This window comes from Oryx dammah, unplaced genomic scaffold (assembly GCF_014754425.2).
Source record: "Oryx dammah isolate SB20612 unplaced genomic scaffold, SCBI_Odam_1.1 HiC_scaffold_12, whole genome shotgun sequence".
NCBI lineage: Eukaryota > Metazoa > Chordata > Mammalia > Artiodactyla > Bovidae > Oryx > Oryx dammah.
In genome coordinates this window covers 49,926,182-49,942,275 of record NW_024070196.1, presented here as the reverse complement: position 1 = coordinate 49,942,275, position 16,094 = coordinate 49,926,182, and positions in this window count along the sequence as shown.

Below are 16,094 nucleotides of genomic sequence, written 5' to 3'. Positions count from 1 at the left end.
GAAAAGCTATGACTAATCTAGACAGTTATTAAAAAGCAGAGACATTGCTTTGCCAACAAAGGTCCATCTAGTCAAGGCTATGGTTTTTCCAGTGTCCTGTATGAATATGAGATTTGGACTATAAAGAAAGCTGAGTGCCGAAGAATTGATGCTTTTGATCTGTGGTGTTAGAGAAGACTCTTGAGAGTCCCTCGGACTACAGGGAGATCCAACCAGTCCATCCTAAAGGAAATCAGTCCAGAATGTTCATTGGAAGGACTGATGCTGAAGCTGAAACTCCAAAACTTTGGCCACCTGATGCGAAGAGCTGACTCATTGGAAAAGACCCTGATGCTGGGAAGATTGGGGGCAGGAGGAGAAGAGGACGACAGAAGATGAGATGGTTGGATGGCATCACTGACTCAATGGATGTGAGTTTGAGTGAACTCTGGGAGTTGGTGATGGACAGGGAGGCCTGGCATGCTGCGGTTCATGGGGTCGCAAAGAGTCGGACATGACTGAGTGACTGAACTGGACTGAATTGACTGACCCTCCTGGTGGAAGGGAGCAGGTGTTACAGGGTCATCATCTTTCATGTGAAATTCCAAATCCTCAAAGCTCTGAAAACTTAAATGCTTTGGGTAAATTTTTAGCAGAGTCATTTGGTGGCAAAACCTCACCTGAGCTCATTTATGACTTATACCATGAGAATGAATGTTCCTATCTTTGACTTTGGAACCATTGTTGGTTTTCTTATTTTAAAATATTTATTTGGCTATGCCAGGTCCTAGTTGTGGGATGCGGGATCTTAATTCTCTGACCAGGGACTGAAGTCGGGCCACCTGCATTGGGAGCTCAGAGTCTTAACCACTGGACCATCAGGGAAGTCTGGGAACCATTGTTGGTTTGATGAAAGGATGCTGCTCCAGATCCCACTAAAGATATTACTATTATAATATGCACTATATGCAGTGGGTTGCTTCCCTATGTCAGAAAAATTAGAAAGCAAGATTTCTGGAAAAGAGGTGTTGGGTCTCCATGAATGTCAGATTTGTCAGATTTTAGGGAGAGAAATCAGAGTTCCTAATTTTTATGTGAAATTCCTCAGTTTCTATAGAGTAGTTTCAGATTCAGATTTAAAAATATGTTTTGAAGACAGAAAAAGATACTTGATGCTATTAGTCATTAGGGAAATGTAGATTAAAACTGGAATGAGAGGGGCTTCCCTCCTGGTGCAGTGGTTGATTTCGCCTTCCAGTGCAGAGGGTGTGGATCTGATCCCTGGTGGAGGAGCTAAGATCCCACATACTTTGGGGCCAGAAAACCAAAACATAAAACAGCAGCAATACTGCAATAAATTCAGTAGAGACTTTAAAAATTGTCCACATCAAAAAATCTTAAAAAATCTGTAATGAGAACAACAGGATGGCCAAAATACAAAAGGCTGATGATATCAAGTGTCGACAAGAATGTAGAGAAACTGGACTCCTGTTGATGGAAATGTAAAATGGTGCAGTTGCTTTGGAAAGTAGTTTGGCTGCTTCTTGGAAAGTGAAACCAAATGGACACCTACCCTATGACTCAGCAATTCCACCCTTAGGTATCTAACCTAATAGAAATGAAAGACTTGTTTGTAAATGTTCCTAACGGCTTTATTCATCATTGCCCTCAGCTGGAAATGGCTCAGATGAACACACTATGGCATATTCATACAACAGAGTAAAAAGGAATCACCCACTGATTCACGAAACAATGTGGGTGACTTTCAAATAATCATGCTGAGTAAAAGGACCCAGACCTACAGGTATGCATATGGTATGACTACATACGCATATGAATTTCTAGAAAAGGCAAAACTATAGAGTCAGACAGCAGATCAGTAGCTGCCTGGGGCCATGGGTGGGGATGGGGGTCACCTACACACTAGCACGGGGAACTTTTCTTCGGGGCAATGGCATGGTTCTAAAGCTGGATTGTGGTGATGATTACAGATTCACATCAAACTGTACACTTAAAATGGGTACATCTTATGGTATGTAATAGGACCACTAAAATCTGTGAAGACAAAACAGATTCATATGCCTGAAATTTCAAAAAGTATGCAAATGATGATAATGAAAAAAAGTGATGATACTATAATGAAAAAAATTTTGACTGCCCAACAGCGATCCAGTTTTCTTTTGCACAGGCAACCAGGGTTATTAGCTTCTCCGCAGTGTGTTCAGAGAGCTTCATGCATGGAAAAGCACATAACTATATCTTTCCATATGTATATATAGTTTGTTTTCACCTCTCAAATACTAGCAAACCACAAACACTGTTTTGCACCTAGTTGTCTTCTCTTAACATGCAGCGTGTCTTGGAGATCTTTTTCTAACATAAAAAGCTGCATTTTTTCACGTCCTGTAATTTCACTTCATGGTATGGCTGTCACAGCACTGATGCAGCCACTCTTTTATTGATGAACTCTTGACTGGTTTCCGGGCTTCGGCCCCTTACAAAAATGCTTGGCCAAATTGCTTCACCTGTCCCTCAGCTTCCTCATCTCTCAGTGGAGCTCCTGGTCTCACCTGCTTACCTCCCAGAAGCATGATGAGGAAATGAACTCATCTATAGAAAGTGCTTAAACAGTACCTGGCAGACAGAAACTCGAGGTAAAGTGTTATAAAGATTGTTTCCAAGAGGAACCTTGCATGTCGGTCATTTCACCTGTGTGCAGGTGTATTAGGATAAATTCTGAGAAGGCTAGTTACTCACTCAAAGGATATGTGCAGATGAATTTTGGATGGATTTTGTCAAATGATCAATTTTATACCTTTGAGTGATGAATGAGATTGTGTCCGCAGAGACTCACCAAACCACAGTAGATCTGATCTTTTGAATTTTTGTCAGCTGGAGATAAGAGGTGGCATCTCCCAGTTTGGGAAGGAAAAGTCCCCAACGTCAATGAGGTTTGATCAAAATTCCTCTGGCCCACTGGCATAGACAGTTATCTACCAAAATACAAAACAAGAGAGCCCTTCCGGGAGTCTTTCCACTGACATAGTTAAGAAACAGGAGAGGACATCATAGCCTGTGACATCAACCCCATCACGTTTACTATTTTTGCAAATTGAATAAGGAATGCAGATGACTTTTCAGGACACAGCTGCCGTGTCCTGGAAAACACAAACACATGAAACTCACACTTTTTGGAGACTGGAGCGATTTTCCGGTTCAGACTGGCTTGTGTTGGCTCTAACTGTTTGGAAGAAGTTGCCACATTGGAGAAATGACTGGAAAGTAATCTGTTGGTCAATGTATTTATTCATTAAACATTCAAACAATGATTATTTGAATCTATGGATTGTTGGCATTGGAAAGTCGTTGATCCAGGGATGTGACATTTTTGCAAAGAATTCCAGAAATACGGGGCCTCAGATATCTCATCGGAAGCTGGCTCATTTTTATGGTGCAAGGAGATGCTCACGTCCTGTGTATTGTTTTTAAAAGGACTTTTTGTTTTCCGTTTCCAACTTTTTAGTTGGAACTTTCTAGCTGCCTGTCTCTGGTGGCAGTTTCTCCTCTTCCTACACAAGTCATGGAACCTCACAGGATGCCACAGATTTAAGATATGTGTGCATGCAAGGATTCCTCCAGTTTGAGACAGAGACTTGACCCAGCAGCTTGACCAAGTTTCTGGCTGACTTCGGGTTTGCTTTCTGTGGGCTAGAACGTATGCCCTGGAGCTCTGAGCTCCCTGCTCAGTGCAGAAACATCCATCTGCAGCCCTGGGGCTCTTATCCTCACACCACACTGTTCCTGGGAAGAGGGGAGGTCTCTCTGGGGAGCTTCTGCACAGGTCCAGAGAACTTGCATCTCTGCAGTTTATATCCCAAGGGTCTGTTTTGAGTTACATGCCCACTGATGACCAAATTGCCAAAGTGTTTCCTCAAAGGGAGAGAAGAGATACAGGTATTGGGGTGACAACAAATGCTTAAAAAATAAGGAAGAGACTCCCAAGCGTCCAGCAGTTGGCCAGTCCCCGTACCTCTGGACTTCAGGAGACGCGATTCGGGATCTGTTCACTGCTTTGGGGAGAATGACTCTTTCTTTGAGTGATTGGTCTTGGGCTCAACAATCTTTATTTCAGTACTTCAGATTCTGCTAAAAAAGCTACCCGCCCTCTTCATTGACCTGTTTTCAATAAAGAAGGCATGAGCTCAGGATGGAGCACACTCTGACATTCCGTTGTCATAGCAACCCGGGTGGTAAAGATCAGCTTAATGCTATTTAAAGTGGGGAGTGGTGATGGCAGGAATTAGGAACTGGGGGGCATTTGAGTAAACCTGGAGATTTGGTACCCTAGTCCCAGCTCCAGATTCTACAGGAGATATTCAGGGGGATGTCTGGGAAGACAGCACTTCTGTCTATGTGCACCAGGGAAGTCCAAAGGGCATGATGGGTTAGAGCTACCAGAAGATGGTTTCGGACCAGACTCAAGGGGAGGGACCTCTAACTCCTAGTCTGATCCTCCTTTTTCTGGCCACGTTTCTCAAAAGAGTTGTCTGTTTTCGGTGCTTCCCTTCCTCGTGTTCTGCCTGCTCCTCACCGCCATCATTCTGCTTCTTGCCACTGCATCTCCACTGAAACTCTGCTGAGTTCATCCAAGCTATTGTCAAATGCTCGGGTTCTTCTCAGGGAAGGATCCCTCCTTCTCAGAAGTCTTCCTAGCACTCTGATAGCTGTTCTTTTAAAAAATACTTATTTATATTTGTTTATTTGGCTATGCTGGGTCTTAGTTATGGCATGCAGGATCTAGTTCCCCCACCAGGGATTGAGCCCAGGCTTCCTACACTGAGAGCTCAGAATTATAGCCACTGGACCCCAGGGAAGTACCTCAATGATGGCTTTTCTGATAACATCCATCTCTCTAGAAATCCATCTCTCCTCTGCCCCACAACGTGAGTGCCCCTCGGAGCCTTCTCTTCAAGGCTCCGTGTCACCTGCCAGAGCCCCCCACATCAGGGGGTCACTTCCCACTCTGTGGGGATCTCTTTGGGCTGCTTCCCCAAGTGACTGCTCTTGCCCGCTCCTTTCTGGCAGCATCCAAATCCCTCCCTCCCTCAGAGTCCTGCTGAGCTGTGGCTGCAGTGTCTAATGCATGACTTCGTGGGCATTTCTACTGGGTGGGCCCACTCGTGTCTCAGACTCACGATGCCCCAAGTTAGAGTGCATCCTCCTCCCCCAGGGATGCTCTCCCTGGTCTCCGTGACTGTCCCACCCTTTTGCCCGAGCCTCAGCCCAGCACAACTCTTAATTCTTTCTTTCCTCTCTAGCTCCCTTTCCCCTCCCACCATAGCTAGGTGATCCCCCAGTCTTCTCAAAATCTCTTGAACCATTTCTCCATCCTACTGGCCCTTTCTGCAGTAGAGAGCATGGTGACTTTGAGGAAATCGGAGCTGATAAACCAAAAGATATGACCATGAGATGACTGGAACCACGAGAAAGGCAGCACTTTCCCTGGGGAGATGGGCAATAGCTGGGGGTGAGGAGGTGGGGCTCACGTGTCCAGAGCTCAGTGGGAGGTCAGGGAGCTCCAAAGGGCCATAACACCTGGGGATCTTTTATTGTCCAGGGTTTTTTCTTATGGAAGGTAGCAGACGTTGAGTGCCTGGGATATGCAAAACAAGCAGAATCTAAATGGCTATAAAACCATGGTTATTTGGGCTACATTTAAAGCAATTGCATATGTAAAAAATTGCGTTTGGCATCAGCAGTCTTTGGGCTAATGGTCCTAGCTGAGTTCTCAAGAAATAAACAGCGTGGGGGTTGGCTAGCAGACAGGAGCCTTCTTTGGTCCATTTGCATAACGAGGTCACTACCCTTTAATGACTTGGACCTTCGTGTCTGTCTCTGTCTTGGTCATTCCTGCTTCCAGTCCATTCTCCATCATCCCAGGGCGATGGCTTACCAACCGCAGCGTGCGGTGCCACGTTCCTGTGGCGCCAGCCGCTTTCGAGGCTTCCCGTTAGGCCTGGGGTGAAGTCCAGGCACTATGAAGGGGCCCCACCGGGCCCTGTGTGACCTGGAGCCCCCTCGTCCCGAGTCTACCTGCATCTCTCTCCTCCCCACTTGCTGCAGCAGTGCTGTGTGTCCCCCACCTTTGGTCCTTCGCCCGTGCTGCTCTCCTTCCAGACCCTCTTTCAACCCTTTGACCTGGTTCATTCCATTATTCTCTGTTCCCATCTTCATCCACATGGCTTTCTGTGTGTGTGGAAATCCCTCTTCTTTCCCCTATAAACATACCACTCACTGGCTTTTATTCAATATGCCCTAATCACATCTGCAAAGACCTAATTTTCAATGAAAGTCACTTTTAAAAGAAATATTTAATTTTATTTGGCTGCATTGGGTCTTAGTTGTGCGTGCAGGGTCCTCGTTGCATGATATGGGATTTTTTGTTGTGGCACATGGACTCTTTAGTTGTGTTGCTCAGGCTCCAGCAGACTTAAGTAGTTGCTCCCTAGCATGTGGGATCTTAGTTTTCCGATCAAGGATGGGACCCACGTCTCCTGCACTGCAAGACGAATTCATAATCACTGGACCCCCAGGGAAGTCCCTTAGTTCACATTTTGAGGTTCCCAGTGGACGTGAGGTTTTGGTGGATACTGTTGAATTCACTGCAGGTCCCACCTGCATTGGTTCCATCAAATTTGCATGAGGGGGATTCCCTGGTGGTCCAGTGGTTAAGGCTTCACTTTGCAACCCAGGGAGTGTGAGTTCAATCCTTGCTGGGTGAGCTATGATCCCACATGCGTTGAGACCCAAAAGCCAAGACATGAAACAGAAATAATATTGTAATAAATTCAGTAAAGACTAAAAATAGTGTGCACCAAAAAAAATCTTAAAACAATATTGTATTAGAAGCCCCTCTTCTGTCATGACTCTTGTTTTTCATTATGGGAATGACTTTTTATGTTCATACCCCCAAACTAGACAAAATTTCATGGGGCAGGGCTGCACTGGTCCATTGTCTGCCCCCCACCCCGCCCCACTACCTTCAGTGCTTGGCACAGGACTGGCCCATGATAAGCACTGAGTGAATGAATGCGTGATGGATGGGTGGTCATATGGATTGAATGTGATAGTATCAGGAGGTGAATTGTGGGCAGGTGATCAGTTTTAGCCGAGGTCACGAGGGTGAAGCCCACTTGGTGGGATTAGTGCTCTTGAAAAGAGAGGAACAGGGAATTCCCTGGCAGTCTGGTGATTGGGACTCCATGCTTTCACTGCCAAGGGCTTTAGCTCAATCCCTGGTTGGAGAACTAAGAGTCCACAGGCTGTGTGGCATGGCTAAAAATAAAAAGAGAGAGAGAGAGAGAGAGAGAGAGGAAGAGACACCCGCACTCCCTCTCTCTGCCATGTGGGGATACAGGGAGAGGCTAGCCATCTATAAGCAAGGAAGCAGGCTCTCACTAGAGATCAGATTGGCCAACACCTTGATTTTGGACCCCCAGCTCCAGAACTCTGAGAAAATATCTCTTGTTTAAGCCACCTTATGGCATTTCACAATAGCAACACTAAGGTAGTGGGTATGCCTGTTCCATCCCATCTGATGCCCCAGAAGTCCTAGGATCATCCGCCTATCTACTTTTCCCCCATGTACCTCCCGGGGGCTGGGGTGCTCACCACGGTGACCAGATGGTTGAAAAATGGGCTAATTTTCCAGCCAAGGTCACTTGCTCTGGAGCCCAGGTTCCTCCCCTACTCCTTGGCTTTGGGGGGCTTCAAGGAAGCCAGGCACGTGAGCAGGACCTGAGTGACCTCTGGTTGGATGTACAGCAGGTGATAGGCTGTGTTTTTCCCATGGGGACGGTTCCCTAATGGATATCTCAGTGCCGGGTGGTCCTGTCCCCATGTCACTGTCACCACGCAGGCTGAATTCATCAGTGTTGGGATCGGTGTTTTCACGTCTGCCCCTGCTCGGGTCTCTCAGCACTCAGGTGGTCACTGAGAGGGAAGAACATGGATAGTTTTTGAGTCAGAGGCTGGAGAGATTTCCTCCTGGAGCAAGTAGAACTGAAAAAGAGGGAAGAAAAGCCCTTTCATAAAACTGCCAGAATTTCCCTGGAAGGGTGTGAAAGATTCAGACAAAAATCATTTCTTTTCCTCTCTGCAATTTCTCAGGGTGAAAGTAGTGGACAAAGACAAGGGGGAGAAAAGATCATGGGGTCAGCCTGGAGCTCTGCTTGGCTCGCTGTCTTTGTAGATCACTGGGCTTGGCAGCCAGTTTGTGGCGGGGAAAACCCAGCAGTGTCTCTTTGGATCTGTGGTGCCTCCTCCCTCCTGGGTGTACTTTCAGGTCCTTCCAGAGCACAGGGACCCTAGTTGTGCTGGATACTTCTCCCCTTCCCCTCACCATTTTGCTGCCTGTGGTCTTCTTTGTCCCAGGCTGAGGTCTGGGGCAGGGGCGACCCCCTTTCTCACTTAAGCCCAACAGAGTTGGGGTTTCTGTTGCCTGCCAACAAAGAATTTGGTCCCAGAGAGTCATCGTGCTTTGTCTAATAGTTTTCTACCAGAAAGCAGCAGTGAGTCTTGGTTCAAGTCTCCAAATCAAACTGTATTGCCCATTTCAGCTATGGAAATGGGAACCAACCACTTGCTTCTTGCAGCGTGGAACAACCTCGGCCACTAGGTGGCAGTGTTGCAGCGCACGAGGCCCCTGTTGCTGCAGAGGCGACCTGTGGCAGGAGAGAGGAGCCCTGGGTCAGGGGCGCCGGGTGTGGGGAGGGGCCGGGAAGCCAGTGCCAGAACGGGGGTGTCCTGGGTTAGGTGCAGGGAGCTACCTCCTCCTTCAGAAATGCTGTCCTCTGTGTTCCTTCATTTCCAGGATGACTGCCCAACACAGAATAAACTCAGAATTAAATTTGAGAAAAAAAGGATTGAGGGTTTTTTTGGTTTTGTTTTTGCCAAGACTTCCCAGGGTTGTTTTGGTTTTACCTATGACAGGGGTTCATGGCACAACCCCTGGGGCCAGTGTGGGGAGTGTTCATTTCTTACTTTTTAAAATGAAGACTTTATTTTTTAAGAGCAGTATAGGTTCACAGTGAAGTTAAGAGGTATAGAGATTTCCCATACACTCCCTGTGGCCCCCACCCTCACCCCCACTATGCACAGGCCCCTCTGCACTTCACTCTCCTCACCACTCACCAGAGGAAGTTTCTATTTCTTTGTGTTCTCTGTGGGTTTTATTCTGGGTCATAGGATCAGTCAGAAGCAATAATGGAGCCCTTCTTTGCTTTGGTGAAGGGAGGTGACTGAGTCTGAGCAGCAGCTGTCATAGGATCAAAAAGAGGAGAAATGTTTTGGGAGCCAGTGGAGCATAGCAGCCGGAGCCTGGACTCTGGAGCCCAATCCTGGCTCCACCCCTCTCATGCTGTGTGACCTGAGGCATGTTTCTTGACCTCTCTGTGCCTTCATTTTTTCAATCAATAAAATGGACATAATAATATTACTTATATAATAACAATGATAGCAATCTGAAAATAATATCCTATCTCATAGGAACAGGTAAAGAGGTGATATAAATAAAGCAGAATGGTGACTGGCACATAGTAGGCACTTCCTAGTTCCTAGTTATTGCTACTGTTTTAAAAAATATTTTATTTGTTTATTTATTTGACTCTGTTGTGTCTTGGTTGCTGATTGCAGGCTTCTCTTTAGATGTGGCCAGAGGGCTTAGTTGCCCCACAGCATGTGAGAACTTAATACCCTAACCAGAGATCAAAGTCATGTCCCCTGAATTGGAAAGCAGATTCTTAACCACTGAAGCACCAGGGAAGATACTATAACTACTATTATTTTATTCACTGGATCCTACTGGTGATAAATTTGTGATGATTCCCAATCAATATTGATGTCTTCTTTCTCAAATTTGGCGGCACACATAAACTCATATCAGGCAAGTTAACAATACAACTTTTACCTTCTTTTATTATCAGTTTTTTTAAGTGTAGATATCTTCTCTTTTCAGTTACAATTTTTAGTTCCCCCCAAAGCAGGCTGTGTCCTCTGCTTGTCTATTTTGGCCACAACTCTGCACTTCCTGCATCTTAGGATACCTTGACTTACCTGATTAACTGGAGAAATTAATTCAGACAGAAAATACTCTTACTTTTTTATCCTTTTGGCTGTGCTGCAAGGCATATGGGATCTTATTAATAGTTTCCTGACCAGGCCCCTGTAGAGGAAGCACAGAGTCTTAACCGCTGGACTGCCAGGGAAGTCCCGCTCTTACTTATTTTTGTGGTAGGCAAAAATAAATTTTCAAGCAGTTGAATAGCCTAAAGAATTGTAGCAGGGATGTTGAGGGCATCTGAGCTCATGCTGTTTAAACTCTTAAGCCTTAAACAACAGTCTTAAAGATTTGCTAAAGTAGATTTTCTAGGTGACGACTACAAAGACTACAGTAGTTGCCCATCTACAACTGGGCAATCTTTGTTTCCCTTCCTGTAGTTACTTCATGTGTTTCTTTTTGGCATATAGCACTATGAGTTTTTGACAAATATATAGAGTCATGTAACAATGCAACAATCAGGATACAGAACAGTTGCATCACCCCATCCCTAATCCTTTGTTTTGAATTTTTGTAGTGAAATAGTTAAATCTCAGCCTCTGATCCCTGGCAATCACTGCTCTGTCCCTCATGCCTCCAGTTCTGATTTTACTAGACTGCCTTCTTTTTGGCAGCAAAATGCATTTGCGATTTATCCATATTGTGTGGATATCCATCATTTGCTTTATTGGATAGATGGAAACAACTATCCATCAAGTTGTTTCCCCTTCAATGGCTACACCACCAGATATGTATTTATCCCTTTACCCACTGAAGGATATTTGTGAAGTTGCATGTGGATGACGTTGTTTAAATGCCGATTCCAGCCAGACCTGAAGGTAGCCTCTCTCTCCAACCACGACTGCCATTAAATGCCCATTTTGTTCAGACTTGCGTGGTGTGGGCTTTCTCTGAATTGAAGGAATCGCTTTTGTTATCAACAATGGCCAGAAGATGAGAAGGGCTAGTCTGAACTAGTGAGAAGTGCAAAGCAAGGACACTCCACATATGACATTCTTAGTAATGTAGTCACGCAACAACAAATCATGTTATTGGGTCCCCTCGAGGTGTGTCCCTGATGGGCAGCAGGAATTGACACCTTCTTTGTAAAATGCATCTTGGGGGGATGAAGTGACTTGTCTTGGTGCATAAACTGAGCTGATGGCAGATGTGGGACTCCAGCCCAGGTGTCTTCTGCCTTTTGTAAGCCTCAGCTGCCTCCCCTATCAGAGAGTGGCAGAGCTGTCAGGGTTACTTAGTGAATTTCCCTCTCTTATTTAAACAATCTCCAAGGTGTCCAATTTAGAATAAATATAAATGGAAATAAGAACAAGGTCATCAACATTTCCTACTGTTTTAACAGCTGACGGTGCCTATAGGAGGTCAAAATTACTGTCACTAAGATCTATATAATCCGTTTAATAACGCTCTTTCTACATCTGGTGCCCCGTGGAAACCTCTCACGTTGGCTTAACAGCTCTTCGCTTTGTTTCTCTGACTGCCTATATTTCCTTGCTAATGAAAGCACAGTTACCTTAAGGAAGAGATGTGAAATTTTGTTCCAACTTCTGCGTACGGACAGGATCACAGCTGTCCAGGTTGTTAGCCTATACAGTGTCATATTAGTTAGGAGTCACTAGCTGCTGTAATAAATAAAACCCTAGCAGCGGTTTAACACATTGTTAAGATTTGTTCTTGGTCCCATCCAATGTGGGTGCCATATTTGGCAGGTGGCTCTCCTCTAGGTGAAGACTCAGGGGTCCAGGCTCCCTTCCAGCTTCTGGCTGTTCTGCCATGACCTAGAGTCTCAGGGTCCCCTGCTTCTCACTGGTTGAAGATAAAAGATACCAATTTTGGCTTCAAAGCAGGACAGGCTCTTATTTCATCGGTCAGAACTAGTCACATGGCCATGCCAGGGGGACAGGAGAGGCTGGGAAGTCCCTGACTGAGCAGCCATATGCAATACAGTGGATAGAAAGTTTCTGCTGTTTTGTTTGTTTGATTTGAGTGAAGAATGGTAAATCCCTCCTCTATTTTAGGGCACACAGGGTGGAACAAGTGCAGGGCACAGGGATGTGCTACCCAGCAGTTGCCAGTGGCCTCGGACAGTGGTTTCTCGTGTTGTTTTTTGACAGGTAGCCATCCATCTCTCCCTTAGTGTCAACATTAAGGCCACTCTTCCTTTACCCCACACTCAAACGTCCCAACGTCTGTTCAATGCTGTCCTCCCCTGCTTGGCTAGTTTCGGCTTCTTGCAGACAAAGCCTATTCACCCTCACAGTCATGCATGCATTTGGGGAAGACAAAATGGCTCAGGATAACTTTCAAAGACTGGCAATCATTTTCCATCCCTCTGTATCTTTGATCTTGCTGTCTCTCTCTAAAGTCAGCCAGGTCCAGCCATTTCCACTTGTAGTTCTGTTAGTTATGCTTATTTTTGTCTTTCTATTGGATTGGCCAACATGTTAGAGTTTTTCTGTTAAATCCAAATGAACTTGGCCAACCCAATATGTACCCCATGCCTCTGCTTCTTGAGTTAATCAAATTTCAACAGCAGCGGCTCATTCTATAAAAGATGAGAATTTAGCTGACACTCCTTACTTTCCTTTCTTAGCAGTTAACATTGTATTTTGCTGAAAGTCACAGAAACCCCTGGTCTCCATAGCTTGTCAATGACCATCTTGCTTCTGTGTCTTCACATGGTTGTCCCTGTGTGTGTTGTTGTTGTTGTTTAGTCACTACTAAGTTGTGTCTGATTCTTTTGTGACTCCATGGACTGTAGCCCTCCAGGCTCCTCTGTCCATGGGATTTCCCAGGTGAGAATACTGGAGTGGGTTGCCATGCCCACTTCCAGTGGATCTTCCCAACTCAGGGATTGATCCCAGATCTCCTGCATCGTGGGCAGACTCTACCATCTGAGCCACCAGGGAAGCTATACTTTTCCTATAATATTCTGTAGTGGAGTTTCTGTAGAGATGTGAGGAAACGAGTGTGCTTGGTCTGTCACTTAAAATCAAATTCCATATCTTTCTTTTTAAGGGAAAAAATGTCTATTTCTCTTAGATTAAATAAGCAAGAAGACATGTTCATCCTAGAAAACTTGAAAACACATAGAAAAATATGACGGAGTCTGGGTTTTGGGCAATTGGATGCAATGAATCTAAAGTGAATCTAAAGATGAAAAATAGGTAAGACAAGCTGATGGAATTTTGATAAGGAAGAGTAATCTCTTGATATTAGTTTGCTAGGGTTACCATAACGAAGTACTACAGATTGCATGACTTAAACAACTGAAGTTTATTTTCATGGTTCTAGAGGCGGGAGGGCCAAGATCCAGGTGTGAGTAGGGTTGGTGTCTCCTGAGGCCTCTCTCCTTGGTGTAGATGGTCATCTTCTCTCTGTGTCCTCACGTGGTTGTCCTTCTGCGTGGGTCTGTGTCCTAATCTCTTCTTCTAAGAACCATTCGTAATAGACTAGGGCCTACCCTAACGACCTCATTTTAACTTAATTACCCCTTTAAAACCTCTATCCCTAAATGCAGTCATGTTATTTTTTTCAACTAAAGAACCCCAAAACTGTGATTCAAATAAAATACTTCTGGCTGATTCAGCATATGCTTGTTTCCAACTACGATCAGATCCTCATTTTACATTGGACCCCAAAAGAAACTTCAGATGGATTCAAGAATTCAATCTAATACTTAAAATTTGTAAGAGGGTAGATGTTAAATTTCCTCACCAACAAAAATATCAAGTGGATTCACATATGTCGGTGGGTCTGAGGCAATGGATATGGGCATTAGCTAGATTGTGGTGACTAGTTCACAGTGTAAGTCATCAAATTCTACACCTTGAATATGTAAAACTTTCAACTGTCAAAAATACCTCAATAAAGAAAGAATTAAATGTGGGAGTTCTCTGGCAGTCCAGTGGTTAAGACTTTGCCTCCCAGTGTAAGGGGTTAGAGCTCCTGGTCAGAGAGCTAAGATCCCACATGCCTCGTGGCCAAAAAACCAAAACATAAAACAGAAGCAGTGTTGTAACAAATTCAATAAAGACCAAAATACTAAAAAAGAAAAAAAAAACCTCATTATTAAAAAAAAAAAGCTTTTCAAAGAAGAATTAAATGTAAAAATGTAGACACAAAAATGTATGTATAGATACCCATCCATGGAAACATAGTTGAAAGTACAGGTGAATATATGTTTGATACTGGGATGCTGGGGAGGATTTTTTTTTTTTTTCTGGCATAAAAGCAGCAGTGGGCATCATGAAAAAAAGATCCATATTCTTCATTATGTTTTTTAAAAATTATTTATTTTGGCTGCACTGAATCTTCATTGTTGCTCATGGGCTTTCTCTAGTTGTGGTGACAGGGGCTGTTCTCTAGCTGTGGTGCTCGGGCTTCTCATTGTGGTGGCTTCTCTTGTTGCAGAGCACCGGCTCTAGGGTGCACAGGAGGTTGTGGCGCTCGGGCTTAGTTGCCCTGTGGCAGGCATGTGAGATCTTAGTTCCCGGGCCAGGGATCAAACCTGTGTCCTCTGCATTAGCAGGTGAATTCTTAACCACTGTACCCCCAGGGAAGTCCTTCATTATGTTTTAAGTCTTATACACTGGGCTTTGATGGTCTATGTAGAATATTTGTGCCCCCTGATCTTGCTAGAGACTATAGTCTTGAGACTTCTGCTATCCATTGGCTGGTTTGGTAAGAAAGTAATTTCATGGAGGAGAGTTTGAAGGACAGCGTTCTCTAGGATCTCACTCTGGATTTTATTCTTCCTGTCAAGCTGGACCTTCTGAGAGGTATCAGCTGTCTTGGCTCACACTCCATTGTCTTCTGAAGAATTGCCTTTGCCTAAAGGCCCTTTGCTCTTACACCCCACCTTGAGTGCCCAGCACCAAAGGGAGCCTGCTAATAAGCTCACTGTAGGGATGCTGCTGTGTCCCTTGGGGCATTACCGCTGGAGGGATTTCTCTCAGAGCCAGGAAAAGCTTTGCTTCTTGCTTTCATCTTATGAATGGTGTCCATCTAGTGACTTCATCTTGTGTTTTGAGAGCTGGGCAATTCAGAGGCACATTTGCAGTCTCTTTAGTTATTGCCGAAGCTCTTACAATGTAGAGTTTGCTTGCTAAGCTTTCAGCTGGCAGCAGAACACAGTGGCTAAAGGCACAAACCCTACTCTCTGCCTGGAGCTTAACAGCTTGGATCCAGTAACCCTCTCTTCCTAGCTCTGGGATCTTAGGCAAGTCTCTTAACCTCCCCAAGCCTCAGTTTTCCCATGTATGTTGTAGTTCAGTTGCTCAGTCGTGTCTGACTCTGCGACCCCGTGGACTGCAGCACACCAGGCTTCCCTGTCCTTTACTGTCTCTTGGAGTTTGCTGAAATTTATTCCCACTGAGTCAGTGATGCCATCCAACCGTCTCATCCTCTGTCCCCTTCTCCTCCTGCCTTCAATCTTTCCCAGCATCAGGGTCTTTTCTGAGTCAGCTCTTCCCATTGGGTGGCCAAAGTATTGGAGGAGCTTTAGCATCAGTCCTTCCAATGAATAGTCAGGGTTGATTTCCTTTAGTATTGACTGCGTTGATTTCCTTGCTGTCCAAGAGACTCTCAAGAGTCTTCTCCAGCACCACAGTTTGAAGACATCAGTTCTTCAGCACTCAGCCTTTTTTATTGTTCAGCTCTCATATACATACATGACCACTGGAAAAATCATAGCTTTGACTATACAAATCTTTGTAGGCAAAGTGATGCTTTGTAGGCAAAGTAATGTTCCCATCCATGAGTGGGACTAATAATAAAATCCTCATAATCAAAAGATTGTGAAGATGAAAAGTGTTAATACCCTTGAAATGCTTAGACTAGTGTTTGGTATATGATAAGGATTATATGTAAATGTTGACTGTTCTAATGGGTCTATTCTCATTACCCTTATTTCTCTATATTTTATTTTTTATTATCACTGTAATATATGGTTATGCTGTGCTGTGCTGTGCTCAGTTGCTCAGTTGTGTCTGACTCT